The sequence below is a fragment of the Lithobates pipiens genome, unplaced genomic scaffold (assembly GCF_037356315.1).
Source record: "Lithobates pipiens isolate NorthernLeopardFrog02 unplaced genomic scaffold, aLitPip1_a1.2 Scaffold_8, whole genome shotgun sequence".
NCBI classification, from domain to species: domain Eukaryota; kingdom Metazoa; phylum Chordata; class Amphibia; order Anura; family Ranidae; genus Lithobates; species Lithobates pipiens.
The window spans coordinates 87742233-87754404 of record NW_027507903.1 but is presented as its reverse complement, the minus strand read 5'-3'; the positions used below and the strand labels follow the sequence as shown (position 1 = coordinate 87754404).

At 46.5% G+C, this 12172-nt stretch overlaps 1 long non-coding RNA gene across 1 annotated transcript in view; it reads left to right on the top strand.

Moving 5' to 3' along the window:
- The first annotated feature begins 4867 nt into the window (after nt 1-4867).
- Nucleotides 4868-12172, top strand: part of LOC143960688 (uncharacterized) — a 99868-nt gene continuing 92563 nt past the window's right edge. Inside the window, exon 1 of the long non-coding RNA XR_013270361.1 lies at nt 4868-4918. This is a non-coding gene — a long non-coding RNA (uncharacterized LOC143960688). The remainder of the gene's footprint in view (nt 4919-12172) is intronic.

The window sequence follows — 12172 nt, the reverse complement described above, 5'->3', positions numbered from 1 at the left end:
TTGTAATTTTTTGAAATCCTGGAGATACTTCACTATGAGATCCTTTTTATTTTCCTGAGGATACCCTGATACAGTATTACCTACTGAGTGGAAACTATTCCACATAATAAGGAAGGACATAAAGATGGAAAGTCGTTTTCTCCCTGGACGTGCTCCCTTCGGACGTGTTCACTCGTGGAGTAACCAGATCCTGCATCGTGCACTATAAGAGGCCTGTTCGCCCTGTGTGGGCATAGAGATTTGGTGAGTGGGGACCTGAGGGGCGAGCACGGAAGTCACCTGAGTTTTTTCATGTCTGAGCACCAGTCACCTTTATCTGCAATCTTCATTTCTTCACTCCTATCTCCCGTTTGTGTCTATTGAGGAAATACAACTACTACCTACCTGGAGTCTATTTCCCTTTGCTGGGGGTATTAGCTTGCTCACATACATACGCTTTATATATTTCACAATCTACATACTTCATTTAGCTACGTCAGGTAGCGCCTGGGCCTCTTTATTTCTAATTTTCTATTTGTTATCTCATATTCCTTTGGGATTGTGAGACATAGGGGCGGCGACACCTGCTGGTAGCTGTGTTGTCTGTTCTACTGGTTTGCCCACACATACCATCCAGCGCGGATGTGGTCTTCTGAGACCGCTTTTATATAATTTCTTATACAAAATAATTATTAGCTGTGCAAACATAGTCCCACCACATGGCCAATGACATAACACATGTATGAGGTGAATCTGGGATCGACAACTACAAGCATTCTTTTTTTATATGGGAAATTGTTGTGACAATTCAGGACTGTGGAGCGCATGAAGGCAATGGAGGAGAGGGAAGGTCAGGGACCAGGGTAGGCAAAGAAGAGGGTGCAGGAGATGATCACCAGCAGCATGACATACAGCAATGACACCTGCACCGTGATAAAGTCATCTGACAGCAGCACCGTGATACAGAGCACTGACATCAGCAGCGTGACATACAGCAATGACACCTGCACCGTGATAAAGTCATCTGACAGCAGCACCGTGATACAGAGCACTGACATCAGCAGCGTGACATACAGCAATGACACCTGCACCGTGATAGAGTCATCGGACAGCAGCACCGTGATAGAGAGCACTGACATCAGCAGCGTGACATAAAGCACTCACACCAGCACCGTGATATACAGCACTGACAGCAGCACCGTGATAGAGAGTACTGACATCAGCACTGTGATATACATCACTGACACCTGCACCGTAAGCAGCCCCAGGAGGAAGTCAGCATAACACAGGGATGGTGGGAGCCCCTCATAAGGAGCATAGCACAGGGATGGTGGGAGCCCCTCATAATGAGAATAGCACAGGGATGGTGGGAGCCCCTCATAATGAGCATAGCACAGGGATGGTGGGAGCAGTCATAATGAGCATAGCACAGGGATGGTGTGAGCCCCCCATAATAAGCAGCCCCAGGAGGATGTCAGCATAGCACAGGCATGGTGTGAGCCCCTCATAATAAGCAGCCCCAGGAGGATGTCAGCATAGCACAGGGATGGTGTGAGCCCCTCATAATAAGTAGCCCCAGTAGAAATATGACCCACCCCTGTATACCACCCCTGCAGAAGGGCCTGCCTCTTCCTCTGCCTGTCATTTTTTAAATGGCCCTGTGAAAAAACTCTCAGTCCCTATACCGATGAAGGACTGCTGCAGTATAGGGCAGTGGTCAGCAGTAGTGCACCTCAACCCTATGTATTGTGGACCTATACCAGTCCTTATAGAATAGCAGACTGTACCTCACTCAATATACTGTAGCACCCTAGACCAAGTTACCAGTCCTTATAAGGACTTTTGTGGACCAAGTAGGTTGTGTGTGGGTGATTAGCAGACTGTACGTCAGTCCCTATACCGATGAAGGACTGCTGCAGTATAGGGCAGCGGTCAGCAGTAGTGCACCTCAACCCTATGTATTGTGGACCGATACCAGTCCTTACAGAATAGCAGACTGTACCTCACTCAACCCTATGTACTGTAGCACCCTAGACAGACCAAGTTACCAGTCCTGATAAAGAGCTTTGTGGAACAAGTGAGTTGTGAATGATTAGCAGACTGCAGCAGAAGGGCAGCAGTCAAGTATAATATTCTTTCTATATTTGGAAGAAAGAATATTATACGTGTACAAGCCTATTACCATACCACTGATACCAGTCCTGAAAAGAACCTTTGTGGAACTAATAGTAACAGCTACTGTTTAAACTGACCCTCACTGCCTGACACACTGCTTCTTGCCTGTCCCTATATAAACTGTCAAAACGGAGGCTGCTGGAACAATAACTGCTTACTGGAATAGCACTTTTGTGGACCTGATAGTAACAGCTAATGATGATGACTAATCTGGCTGTCCCTACAGCAGCACACAGCGTCCTGTCCCTTTCTCTAAACTGACAAAAGACACTCAGGCTGCTGCAACAATCAGTAGCACAGCAAACCTATAAACACCTAACACCTATACCAGTCCTGAAAAGAACTTTTCTGTACCAAATAGCTAGCGATTTATCTCTCCCTGCTCCACACAGCAACCTCTCCCTATAGTGACAGAAGAAAGAATGTAAAATGGCCGCCGGATCGGGTGTATTTATAAGTTAGGGGGAATGTCCAAGTGTCCATGTGCTGTAATGTCTCAATTGGCTGTCCTGTACCCCATGATGGATGTGTCATCAGGTCAAAGTTCTTTTACACAGTAAAAACACGGAAGTCCGCCGGGCGAACGGCGCCAATAGTCCGCCGAACGGGCGGACCGCGAACAGCCGAAATTCACCACGAAACGACCGCCGGGCGAACTGTTCGGCCATCACTAACTGTCACCCGTCAGTGTCCCTGATCACCGTCTCACCAGTCATACGGTAACTTCACTGCTCTGGTGACAATATAAAAAAAATATGAAAAACTAATTTTATTAGATTTCTTAATTTTTCAAAAGAAAGAAACAAATTACAACTTCAAAAAATTAATTATGCCTCTTACTAAATACCTTGGACTGTCTATTTTTCAAAAGTAGGGGAGTATTCGTGCTGTCCTGGCATTTTAGGGCCTCAAGAAATAATAGTTTGTGGACTCTAACTTTCCTACAGACTAAAAAAACATACACTGATTTGGGTTATTTTTACCAAAGAAGCAAAGAAGTATAGCAGAATACATTTTTTCCAACATGACAAAAAAAAAAATTATGAAAAAAATAAATATTAATTGGCAAAATTATACAGGCATACCCCACTTTTAAGTACACAATGGGGTTTATTTACCAAATCTGGAAAGTGCAAAATTAGGCTCACGTCTGCATAGAAACCACTGAGCTTCTAACCCCGGCTTGTTCAATTAAGCTTTGGTAATAAAACCTGGAAGCTCATTGGGTTCTATGCAGAAGTGAGCCTGATTTTGCACTTTCCAGCTTTAGTAAATAAACCCCATTGTGTACTTAAAAGTGGGGTATGCCTGTAAAACAGAAACTAAGAACAACATGTTTTTTGTTTTTTTTTAAATGTTTGGTTATTTCTTTGTTTATATAGCAAAAAAACAAAACAAAAAAGAAAACCCAGCGGTGATTAAATACCACCAAAAGAAAGCTCTGTCTTAAAAAAATATAAAATGTAATTTGCAAAATTATAAAACAGAAACTAAGAACAATGTTTTTTTTTTTTTTTTTTTTTTTTTTTTATGTTTGGTTATTTTTTTTGTTTATATAGCAGAAAAATAAATAAAAAAAGAAAACCCAGCGGTGATTAAATACCACCAAAAGAAAGGTCTGTCTTAAACAATTATAAAATGTAATTTGCAAAATTATAAAACAGAAACTAAGAATTCGTTTTCTTGTTTTTTTTTCAAATTGTTTGGTTATTTTTTTGTTTATATAGCAAAACATAAAACAACAAAAGAAAACTCTGCAGTGATTAAATACCACCAAAAGAAAGCGCTGTCCTAAAAAATTATAAAATGTTGGTTACAGCATTGCATGACTGAGTAATTGTCATTCAAAATGGCAGTGCTGGAATATGAAAATTGGCCTGGTCGGGAAGGGGGTAAAAGTGTTAAAATTGTAATTGCCATGTTCTTCCAGATCCTGTGCCATATGGTTTTCCTTCTACATAGTCACCACACCTTAAAAAAATACAAGGTTTTCTATGAATGGTTGCAGTGCTGAGCAAACGCCCCCCTGTGGTCACTATGTAGAAGAAAAGCCACAAAAAAAAACCCAGAAGATTGTGGCAATCATAGTAGTAGGTGCAACTACTGCAGTGATTGTCACCTTCCATCGAGTTCCTTGAAGTATGAGATATGCATACTTACATTGTGCCAAGCTGGACCAATGTAACTATGTATGCAGTAAAGATCATACCTGGAGTTCAGCTTTGATCTATTCAATAATCAGTATTCATTAGCATGACTCTGAGTGCCGAAATGTGAAGCAATGATTCACACCCAGAGCGACCACTGGCTGTTCAAAACAGATCCTTTGTACAGTACAAACCAGTGGCGGTCCGTCCATAGGGACCCCCCCCCCCCCCCCCCCGCTGTAGTCAGAAATGGCCCCTTTAAGAAAATAATAATAATAAAAAAAAAAGAAATGTCCTTTACCTAAGTGCACTGTGTCCGGGCGCCGGACACAATGCACTTTGAAAAGTGCCACGTCAATGCAATCACGAGATTGCAGACGTGGCGCTTCATTGGCGGGGTTTGGAGATGCTTTGTGGCGCAATTGATCGCGCCAGAAAGCATCCGCTCGGCCGAGTGCTTTGTTCTCTGTGTGAGAACAAAGTTACTTCCGGCGGGCTACAAAAACATGGCCGCCGTGAGGACTAATCCTGGTGTGTTCAATGGAGAGAGGAGGCCCCTCCCCTCTCCAATTAGCACATGAAAACGAGGAAGTAATGGACTGGCCACCGCTGCATTGGTAAGATTATTCCTATCTAGTGATGGACGAACTTCCGACGGGACGTTTCGCGAACGCGAAACGCGAACGGACACAAACGTTCGCGAAAACGACCGTTCGCCGCGGGCTCCATTGACTTCAATGGGAGGCGAATTTCGCAAACCTTTAGGTCGAATTTGCGGCCACGGGGTAATTATTAGGGGGTAGCACGTAGTCCCACCACCTGGACAATAGCATAATACATGTATGAGGTGAATTTGGGATCGATAACTACAAGCATTTTTTTTTTATTTGGGAAATTGTTCTGACAATTCAGGACTATGGAGCTAATGAAGGCAATGGAGGAGAGGGAAGGTCAGGGACCAGGGTAGGCAAACAAGAGGGTGCAGGAGATACAGAGCACTGACAGCAGCACCGTAATACAGAGCACTGACATCAGCACCGTGACATACAGCGCTGACAGCAGCTCCGTGACATACAGCGCTGACAGCAGCTCCGTGACATACAGCGCTGACAGCAGCTCCGTGACATACAGCGCTGACAGCAGCTCCGTGACATACAGCGCTGACAGCAGCTCCGTGACATACAGCGCTGACAGCAGCACCGTGACATACAGCGCTGACAGCAGCTCCGTGACATACAGCGCTGACAGCAGCTCCGTGACATACAGCGCTGACAGCAGCTCCGTGACATACAGCGCTGACAGCAGCACCGTAAGCAGCCCCAGGAGGAAGTCAGCACAGCACAGGGATGGTGTGATCCCCTCATAATAAGAACCCCCAGGAGGAAGTCAGCACAGCACAGGGATGGTGGGAGCCCCTCATAATAAGAACACCCAGGAGGAAGTCAGCACAGCACAGGGATGGTGGGAACCCCTCATAATAAGCAGCCCCAGTAGAAATATGACACCGCTCAACCTCTTCAAAGAGGAGGGTAGGGGCATATAGTACGGTGTGCTTTTTTGGGTCAGGGAAGTGAGCCAAATGAATTAAGAAGGTCTGTGTGCTTGATTCCAAAAATTGTTTATAGACATATACATGGTCTACTGATCACATGTGTTGAATTCCTCCGAGATCCATGCCTCATTCATTTTTAGAAATGTGAGGTAGTTAACACTGTCGTGAGCTAGGCGAGTACGCTTATCGGTCACAATCCCCCCTGCTGCGCTGAACGTCCTTTCGGACAGGACACTGGATGAGGGGCAAGCCAACAGTTCGATTGCAAATTGGGCAAGCTCTGGCCAGAGGTCAAGCCTGCCCACCCAGTAGTCTAGGGGTTCATCACTCCTCAGAGCGTCCACATCGGCCGTTAACCCAATGTAGTCGGACACCTGACGGTCTAGGCGTTCCCTGATGCTGGATCCGGATGACACCTGTCGATGGGTCGGCTGAAAGAATGACCTCATATCCGAAGTCACCAACACATCTTCAAACCGGCCTCTTCTTGCAGGCGCTGTTGGATTGGTACCCGCAAATCCTTCTCTGGGAGTGGGAATTGCTCCTCTGCCAGCGCACGCAAAAGCAGAATGCAGCATTTCTCGAAGCAAGGCCTGGAAGTGCTGCATTCTGACAGCCCTCTGCGACGGCGGTAACATTTCCGCCATTTTGTGTTTGTACCGGGGATCTAAGTACGTTGCCACCCAGTACTGGTCCTTGACCCTCATGCTTTTTATACGGGGGTCCCTATTAAAACACTGGAGCATGAAGGCCCCCATTTGCACTCAAGCGGAAGGTATGTGGTGGTGGTGGTGTTGTTGGTGGTAGTGTCTTTGGGGGTGCACATAGCAGAGAGTGAAGAAGAGGGTGCAGATCGAGAGGATGAGGAGGGTGCAGAAGAATAAGGCTGAGTGAGCCACTCAACCAAGTCTGGTGCGTCCTTTAAAGTAATTGAACGCACCTTCTGCAACTTCCCACTTTGGCTCAAGGCTGTTGCTCCTGCCCTACCCCTACCACCCCTGCGGAAGGGCCTGCCTCTTCCTCTGCCTGTCATTTTTTAAATCACCCTGTGACAAAACTCTTAGTCCCTATACCGCTGAAGGACTGCTGCAGTATAGGGCAGCGGTCAGCAGTAGTGCACGTCAACCCTATGTATTGTGGACCGATAGCGGTCCTTACAGAACAGCAGACTGTACTGCACTCAGGCCTATGTACCGTAGCACCCTATACCAAGTTACCAGTCCTTATAAAAACTTTTGTGGACCAAGCAGGTTGTGTGTTAGTGTTTAGCAGACTGTGCGTCAGTCCCTATACCGCTGAAGGACTGCTGCAGTATAGGGCAGCGGTCAGCAGTAGTGCACGTCAACCCTATGTATTGTGGACCGATAGCGGTCCTTACAGAACAGCAGACTGTACTGCACTCAGGCCTATGTACCGTAGCACCCTATACCAAGTTACCAGTCCTTATAAAAACTTTTGTGGACCAAGCAGGTTGTGTGTTAGTGTTTAGCAGACTGTGCGTCAGTCCCTATACCGCTGAAGGACTGCTGCAGTATAGGGCAGCGGTCAGCAGTAGTGCACGTCAACCCTATGTATTGTGGACCGATAGCGGTCCTTACAGAACAGCAGACTGTACTGCACTCAGGCCTATGTACCGTAGCACCCTATACCAAGTTACCAGTCCTTATAAAAACTTTTGTGGACCAAGCAGGTTGTGTGTTAGTGTTTAGCAGACTGTGCGTCAGTCCCTATACCGCTGAAGGACTGCTGCAGTATAGGGCAGCGGTCAGCAGTAGTGCACGGCAACCCTATGTATTGTGGACCGATAGCGGTCCTTACAGAACAGCAGACTGTAACGCACTCAGGCCTATGTACCGTAGCACCCTATACCAAGTTACCAGTCCTTATAAGAACTTTTGTGGACCAAGCAGGTTGTGTGTTAGTGATTAGCAGACTGTACGTCAGTCCCTATACCAATGAAGGACTGCTGCAGTATAGGGCAGCGGTCAGCAGTAGTGCACGGCAACCCTATGTATTGTGGACCGATAGCGGTCCTTACAGAACAGCAGACTGTACTGCACTCAGGCCTATGTACCGTAGCACCCTATACCAAGTTACCAGTCCTTATAAAAACTTTTGTGGACCAAGCAGGTTGTGTGTTAGTGTTTAGCAGACTGTGCGTCAGTCCCTATACCGCTGAAGGACTGCTGCAGTATAGGGCAGCGGTCAGCAGTAGTGCACGGCAACCCTATGTATTGTGGACCGATAGCGGTCCTTACAGAACAGCAGACTGTAACGCACTCAGGCCTATGTACCGTAGCACCCTATACCAAGTTACCAGTCCTTATAAGAACTTTTGTGGACCAAGCAGGTTGTGTGTTAGTGATTAGCAGACTGTACGTCAGTCCCTATACCAATGAAGGACTGCTGCAGTATAGGGCAGCGGTCAGCAGTAGTGCACGGCAACCCTATGTATTGTGGACCGATAGCGGTCCTTACAGAACAGCAGACTGTACTGCACTCAGGCCTATGTACCGTAGCACCCTATACCAAGTTACCAGTCCTTATAAAAACTTTTGTGGACCAAGCAGGTTGTGTGTTAGTGTTTAGCAGACTGTGCGTCAGTCCCTATACCGCTGAAGGACTGCTGCAGTATAGGGCAGCGGTCAGCAGTAGTGCACGGCAACCCTATGTATTGTGGACCGATAGCGGTCCTTACAGAACAGCAGACTGTAACGCACTCAGGCCTATGTACCGTAGCACCCTATACCAAGTTACCAGTCCTTATAAGAACTTTTGTGGACCAAGCAGGTTGTGTGTTAGTGATTAGCAGACTGTACGTCAGTCCCTATACCAATGAAGGACTGCTGCAGTATAGGGCAGCGGTCAGCAGTAGTGCACGGCAACCCTATGTATTGTGGACCGATAGCGGTCCTTACAGAACAGCAGACTGTACTGCACTCAGGCCTATGTACCGTAGCACCCTATACCAAGTTACCAGTCCTTATAAAAACTTTTGTGGACCAAGCAGGTTGTGTGTTAGTGTTTAGCAGACTGTGCGTCAGTCCCTATACCGCTGAAGGACTGCTGCAGTATAGGGCAGCGGTCAGCAGTAGTGCACGGCAACCCTATGTATTGTGGACCGATAGCGGTCCTTACAGAACAGCAGACTGTAACGCACTCAGGCCTATGTACCGTAGCACCCTATACCAAGTTACCAGTCCTTATAAGAACTTTTGTGGACCAAGCAGGTTGTGTGTTAGTGATTAGCAGACTGTACGTCAGTCCCTATACCAATGAAGGACTGCTGCAGTATAGGGCAGCGGTCAGCAGTAGTGCACGGCAACCCTATGTATTGTGGACCGATAGCGGTCCTTACAGAACAGCAGACTGTAACGCACTCAGGCCTATGTACCGTAGCACCCTATACCAAGTTACCAGTCCTTATAAGAACTTTTGTGGACCAAGCAGGTTGTGTATTAGTGTTTAGCAGACTGTGCGTCAGTCCCTATACCGCTGAAGGACTGCTGCAGTATAGGGCAGCGGTCAGCAGTAGTGCACGGCAACCCTATGTATTGTGGACCGATAGCGGTCCTTACAGAACAGCAGACTGTACCGCACCCAAGCCTATGTACCGTAGCACCCTAGACAGACCAAGTTACCAGTCCTGATAAAGAGCTTTGTGGAACAAGTGAGTTGTGAATGATTAGCAGACTGCAGCAGAAGGGCAGCAGTCAAGTATAATATTCTTTCTATATTTGGAAGAAAGAATATTATACGTGTACAAGCCTATTACCGTACCACTGATACCAGTCCTGAAAAGAACCTTTGTGGAACTAATAGTAACAGCAAGTCTTTAAAATTATCCTCACTGCCTGACACACTGCTTCCTGCCTGTCCCTATACAAATTGGCAAAAAAGAGTAGGCTGGAACGATTAGCTGGAACAGCTCTTTTGTGGACCTGATAGTAACAGCTAATGATGATGATGATGATGATGATGAAGAAAGACTAATCTGGCTGAGCTGTCCCTAAAATAGCAGCATACAGCGCTCTGTCCCTTTATCTAAACTGACAAAAGAAACTCAGGCTGCTGACCTAACACCTATACCAGTCCTGAAAAGAACTTTTGTGTACCAAATAGCTAGCGTTTTCTCTGTCCCTACTCCACACAGGATCCTTTCCCTACAGTGACAGAAGAAAGAATGTAAAATGGCCACCGGATCGGGTGTATTTATAGGTTAGGGGGAATGTCCAAGTGTCCATGAGCTGTCATGTCTCAATTGGTTGTCCTGTAACACATGATAAACGTGTCACGAAAGGTTAAAGTTCTTGTATACATTAAACACGTAAGTCCGCCGGGGCGAACGACGGAAAAAGGCGTTCGAACCCGCGGACGGCGAAAGTCGGAAATTCGCCGCGAAACGACCGCCGGGCGAAACGTTCGTCCATCACTATTCCTATCTGACAAAGTGGAGTGTATAGGCTTTACTGAGCAGAGCCTAGTAATTACATTATTATTAGTTGTTACATTTTTATCAGATAACAGCTACGATCTCATCAGCACTGAAAATTTTTTATGAACGGGTGTCCTGCTTCGCAGAGTGAGACATGTGCCTGGCAGGAGAGGAGAGGAGAGGGGGTGGGGGAGTGCTGATCAGTAGTGATGGCCGAACGGTTCGCCCGGCGGTCGTTTCGCGGCGAATTTCCGACATTCGCGGTCCGCACGTTCGAACGCCTTTTTCCGTCGTTCGCCGCGGCGGACTTACGTGTTTAATGTATACAAGAACTTTAACCTTTGGTGACACGTTTATCATGTGATACAGGACAGCCAATTGAGACATGACAGCACATGGACACTTGTACATTCCCCCTAACCTATAAATACACCCGATCCGGTGGCCATTTTACATTCTTTCTTCTGTTAAGATAGGGACAGGTTCCTGTGTGGAGTAGGGAGAGATAAACCACTAGCTATTTGGTACACAAAAGTTCTTTTCAGGACTGGTATAGGTGTTAGGTGTTGATAGGTTTGCTGTGCTGCTGATTCTTGCAGCAGCCTGAGTGTCTTTTGTTAGTTTAGAGAAAGGGAAAGGACGGTGTATGCTACAGGGACAGCCAGATTAGTCTTTCATCATCATCATCATCATCATCATCATTAGCTGTTACTATCAAGGTCCACAAAAGAGCTGTTCCAGTAACCACTAATCGTTCTCTTTTTTTGCCAATTTGTATAGGGACAGGAAGGAAGCAGTGTTGTCAGGCAGTGAGGGTAATTTTAAAGACTTGCTGTTATTATTAGTTCCACAAAGGTTCTTTTCAGGACTGGTATCAGTGGTACAGTAATAGGCTTGTACATGTATAATATTCTTTCTTCCAAATATAGAAAGGATATTATACTTGACTGCTGCCCTTCTGCTGCAGTCTGCTAAACATTCACAACTCACTTGTTCCACAAAAGTTCTTATAAGGACTGGTAACTTGGTATAGGGTGCTACGGTACATAGGCTTGAGTGCGGTACAGTCTGCTGTTCTGTAAGGACCGCTATCGGTCCACAATAGATAGGGTTGACGTGCACCACTGCTGACCGCTGCCCTATACTGCAGCAGTCCTTCAGCGGTATAGGGACTGACGTACAGTCTGCTAATCACTAACACACAACCTGCTTGTTCCACAAAAGTTCTTATAAGGACTGGTAACTTGGTATAGGGTGCTACGGTACATAGGCTTGAGTGCGGTACAGTCTGCTGTTCTGTAAGGACCGCTATCGGTCCACAATAGATAGGGTTGACGTGCACCACTGCTGACCGCTGCCCTATACTGCAGCAGTCCTTCAGCGGTATAGGGACTGACGTACAGTCTGCTAAACACTAATACACAACCTGCTTGGTCCACAAAAGTTCTTATAAGGACTGGTAACTTGGTATAGGGTGCTACGGTACATAGGCTTGAGTGCGGTACAGTCTGCTGTTCTGTAAGGACCGCTATCGGTCCACAATAGATAGGGTTGACGTGCACCACTGCTGACCGCTGCCCTATACTGCAGCAGTCCTTCAGCGGTATAGGGACTGACGTACAGTCTGCTAAACACTAATACACAACCTGCTTGGTCCACAAAAGTTCTTATAAGGACTGGTAACTTGGTATAGGGTGCTACGGTACATAGGCTTGAGTGCGGTACAGTCTGCTGTTCTGTAAGGACCGCTATCGGTCCACAATAGATAGGGTTGACGTGCACCACTGCTGACCGCTCACCTATACTGCAGCAGTCCTTCAGCGGTATAGGGACTGACGTACAGTCTGCTAATCACTAACACACAACCTGCTTGTTCCACAAAAG